Source organism: Crocuta crocuta, unplaced genomic scaffold (genome assembly GCF_008692635.1).
Source record: "Crocuta crocuta isolate KB4526 unplaced genomic scaffold, BGI_CrCroc_1.0 scaffold475, whole genome shotgun sequence".
NCBI lineage: Eukaryota > Metazoa > Chordata > Mammalia > Carnivora > Hyaenidae > Crocuta > Crocuta crocuta.
In genome coordinates, this window is record NW_027529518.1 from 1892717 (window position 1) to 1897733 (window position 5017).

Sequence of the window (5017 nt, forward strand, 5' to 3'; positions counted from 1 at the left end):
TACGGATATTGCCTCCACTTTATTCACCCATTCATTCCAGTATTAAATGACAGGAAGCAGTAGTTCATTCATTCATTTATTCACCCCTGTCCACAAGTGAGCCACACGGTCAAGGTGACTGTAGATTTTCAAAATCATGTTTGCAGCTCTCTTGCATTTATGTGTTTTTTGCCATGCAAAAGTTTTTTACTTTCATTTTTATGTGGTTGAAATTTATCCATCTTTTTCATTACATCTGGATTTGGAGTCATACGTAGAAAGGCTTTCCCCATACCCAGGTTTTCTTCTGGTGCTTGGNTCGGATTCTGTGTCTCCCTCTCTCTGACCCTCCCCTACTCATGCTCTGTCTCTCTGTCTCTCAAAAATAATATTTTTTTTAATTTTCATATATGCCTGGGTCTACTTCCAGACCCAGTACAATATAGTACCATAATAGTAACAGGTTATAACACATTGAATAATAACTTAACAAACGAATTTGAAGCAATATGCAAAAAGAAGGGGGGAAGCTTTCTTCAACAGAATGGTCACTAGTAAATGCAGAAGGAATGACAGAATTAGGATAACATCATTTTGCAGCCACCATTTAAAACCTGATTCAGGGGNATGCCTGGTTGGCTGTTGGTGGAGCATGGGACTCTTGATCTTGGGGTTGTAAATTCGAGCCCCACATTGGGTATAGAGATTACATAAAAATAAAATCTTCAAAATAAAATAAAATCTTTAAAATAAAATAACTGCTTCATAGGCGCATGGCTGGCATTGGAAGAATATGAGACTCTTGATCTTGGGGTGATGAGTTTGAGCCCCATGTTGGGCGTAGAGATTACTTAAACTTTTTTAAAAAACCTCATTCAGATAGNAAGAGACTCTTAACTAGAGAGAACAAACTAAGGGTTGCTGGAGGGGAGGTGGGTGAGGGGATGGGCTAAATGGATGACAGGCATTAAGGAGGGCACTTGTTTTTGTTTTTTTTTTTCCTTTTCTTTTTTTTTTTAATAGTTTATTGTCAAATTAGTTTCCACATAACACTCAGTGCTCATCCCCANGGAAAAAGAAACAAAGAAGCACTTTGAGGACTAATATGAAGTCATCTTCAAAATATATGATACACTTTTAGGTGAAAAGGTACAGAATAATATTTACCTATAGCGTTGTGTTTGATAACCTTACTTCTTCCCTTCCCTAAATCCACATCCCTTGCAAGGTGACTTTATAGCTCCTCACGTTCCTTCAATCTGGGCTAGCCTGTGACTTGCTTTGATCAATAAAATAGAACAGAAGTTATGGTGCATTAGATCCAAGCCAGGCTTCCAGAGGCCTGTGTGTTTCTGTTCTTTTTTTTTTTTTTAATGTTTTAATGTTTTATTTATTTCTGAGAGAGAGAGACAGCGTGAGCAGGGGAGGGTCAGAGAGAGAGGGAGACACAGAATCCAAAGCAGGCTCCAGGCTCTGAGCTGGGGCTTGAACCCACAAACTGAGAGATCATGACCTAAGCCGAAGTCGGACGCTTAACGGACTGAGCCACCCAGGCGCTCCCTATGTGTTTCTGTTCTTATGAAGCCCTGACACCACAACACGAACAAGCTAGAAGGTGAAAGACCCTGCAGAAAGGAGCTGAATAATCCCAGCTGAGGCCATTTGAGACCAACTGATCCCCAAGTGACTCTTCAACTGGTCGACTGAGATCAGCTGAACCTTCTAACATGCCCATAGACTCATGAGAAAAAACAAACAACTATTATTGTAAGTCACTGAGGTTTTACTTTGGGTGGGGGAGGAGGAAAATACACCGCAATAGCTCATACAAATGCTATCTGTGTAAAATTTGGGGAAAAAAGTACTGATGCATTTGTTCGCATGCGCAAACTCTGTAAGTATACACAAGAAACTGGAAACACAACTGTTTTGGGGAAGAACAGCTAGGGTGGCCAGGGGATGAAGATCGGAGGGAGACATTTCACTGTCTGCACTTTTGTACCTGTAGAATTTTGAAACCTGTGAATGTATTTCCAATGAATGAATAAATCCATGAATCAAATCTGTTTCTTTCACTCAAATCTTTTTAGAACCCTTGAATCATCTCTAGTGGGTAATGGGAACTCTCATACCCTATAGGAAATTATAAATTGGGACAATCTTGGTGGGGTGGAGATGTGGTTTTAAGCAGTGCCTACAAAATATGCAAATGCATATGCAATACATAGAGTGTCTTGGGAAGCAATAGCAATTCAAAGTCAGGAAGACTATGTAAGAAGTAGAATCTGAGCTGGGCGTTGAAGGAATAATAGGATAGGAATAGATGAGGAATAGGGGGACAGAAAACTTAAAATAAGAGTGTCTCTGGAAAACCCCACCAAAAGCTGGTAACACTAGTTGCTTCTAAGGAAGGACCTTATGGGGCTGGGGGTTAAGGGTAGAAGGAAGACTGGCTTTTCCCTATATGCCCCCTTTCACTTTTTGAATTTTTTACCCTGAAGTTGTATTAACTTTTCAAAAGGAAAATAATGAATAAAATACACATAGCCTTTGACCCAACAATTTATCATTTCTAAAAATCTCTCCTGCAGAAATACTTACAGAAGCAAAAATAAATGTACGTTATTACTTGTGTATACTAATTATAAAGAGCCTAAATGACCATCAATTAAGGATTAGTTAAATAAATTATGGAATATTTGTATAAAGGAATAATATACAGTTGTTAAAAATGAATCCATAAACCATCACCGAGGTCAACATAGGACATTCCAGAACTCCTAAAGCACTTTTGTACTCCCCACTGCCCACTTACATCAGCCATCCACCCCCTATGAATTACTGCAAACTGAATAAACCCATGTAAGCGTCACCAAGGTCAACACAGAACATTCCAGAACTCTTGAAGCACCCCTCCATGCCAATTTCAGCCATTTAACACTCTATCAATTATCACAAACTGAATGAACCCATTTAACCATCACCCATGTCACAGAATAATCCAGAACTCCTGAAGCGCCCCCTAATGCCCACTTCTAGCCATTTTTCACAAACTGAATAAACACATGTAACTATCTATCACCCAGGTCACACAGAACATTCCAGAGGACATCCAGTTTGTGATAATTCATCAAGCAGCACACTCTTCTGTATGTATACTTCAATAAAAAGCTCTAAAATACGCATGCAAGCCCATTATAAAGATGTTTGCATATGTATAAAAAGGCTAACTAGGTATACAAATGAAACTTACATTACAGATGAGAAGGCTGTGGGGAAAGGAGGTTTCGTTTACTTTGCATACTTCCATAAGGTTTGAAATTTTTATAATGAGCTTTTTTCCCTTCATAACTGATGCTTAAAAAATTTTTTTTAATGTTTTATTTATTTCTAGGAGAGAGAGAGAGACAGCGTGAGCAAGGGAGGGTCAGAGAGAGAGGGAGCCAGACTGAAACAGGCTCCAGGCTATGAGCTGGCAGTCAGCACAGAGCCCGACGCGGGGCTCGAACCCACAAACCGCGAGATCATGACCTAAGCGAAAGTCAGACGCTTAACCGACTAAGCCACCCAGGCGCCCCTAAAATGAATGAAAAATACACACAAAAAAGAAAATAATTTTAAATACTGCTATGAGACGTTCATTTTTTTCTTTGAAGAGAAATTATACACCATCACGCGGGGCTTGAACCCACAAACTGTGAGATCATGACTTGAGCCGAAGTCAGACGCTTAACCAAGCCACCCAGGTGCCCCTATAAATCCTATAATTCTTAGCCCACCACCATCACCACCAGTCAGCGTCCCACTTCCTGCGACCCATATTCCACAGGTCTTGGGAGGGAGATAAATGCCTGAAGAACATATTCAAAGAAACACTTTACCAGCTCAGGCTTTCGCCTCAAACTTCGGTGTAGTCACTAAGTGGGTTAGACTAAAAATTCCTTTTGCCCTAAATAGACAAGCCTCAGTGACCTAGACTCGAACTTTCTTTCTCTGAGGGTGACCTTTTGACCCGAGCTTTGGAGTTCTAAACACTCCTTCAGTCAGAAGAGAGGTAAGGAAAGAAACTGAAGGAAAACCACACCGAAGGAAGGCGAGACACCTTTCAGGGTAACTGAATGGTCCTACTCTGCCTAGGACTTTCCTTGTTTCAGCACTGAAACTCCCCAGGAAACACCTCAGTTCCAAACAAACCAGAACCTAACAAACCAGGCTTCCAGGCATTTTAAGGCTCCTTTTCCCTGCGCCCCAACCAAGTTCCCCCTTGACTTTCAGGCCGAGAGAGGGGTGTCTTCTCCTCAGAAGGCACCAGACTTCTCTCACCACACTTCACAGGAGAAGAGCAGAATCAGAACCTCAGAGGATCCAAGAGGCACCAAAGAGCATTCCACACAGATTCAACAGCTTTTAACTTCATACCATCAGTTCCACACACCACCGTGACCCAGTGCTTTCCTGGAGCTAAGTTCTGATTTACTCTTTACTTTGAAGATTTGGGCAGTATCTTGAGATCCACCACTCATACTATTGCTTATTTAAGATGTTCCTTTAAATGAACTCACTTTTTGTTACATTCATTTTGTCATTTGCTAAATCCAACAGAAAACTTCCCATCACCATCATAAATGGAAAATCAACACCACATGCCACAAACAGAACTTACTAGGTACATATTAAGAAGTATTACCTAAAGGTGAGCCTCCCTGACGCAGGCTCCTCATGCGTTTTCCTCAGAAATGTCTGCAAAGCCAGAAGCTTGGTGCTCCTCCTAGAGGTAGGAGTGTGCAGTTAACACTTCCCTGGGGCTTTCTTCCAGCACCTTCTATAGGCTAACACTCTCTGATTTCTTTTAGCTCCCTCAATAGGATAGAGTGACTTTCCTCTAGCTCCCTCTGTTGGTCAGAGTGTGCGGTGATTCAACATTTTATTGAGTGACTGTTACGTTTTGGATACAGTGCTAACGGATTCGGGGGAGCAAATGGGGAACGACTTGGGGCTGTCATTGAGCAAGGGCTGGGAGAGAAGGGGAGCAGGGAGT

At 41.4% G+C, this 5017-nt stretch overlaps 1 protein-coding gene across 1 annotated transcript in view; it reads right to left on the reverse strand.

Annotated features, from left to right (window-relative positions):
* PLAC1 (placenta enriched 1) overlaps window positions 1–4733 on the reverse strand; it is a 180583-nt gene extending 175850 nt beyond the window's left edge. The window contains exon 1 of the mRNA XM_077760834.1: window positions 4667–4733. The gene's annotated coding sequence lies outside the window, so the exon portion shown is untranslated. The remainder of the gene's footprint in view (window positions 1–4666) is intronic.
* Window positions 4734–5017: the final 284 nt, after the last annotated feature.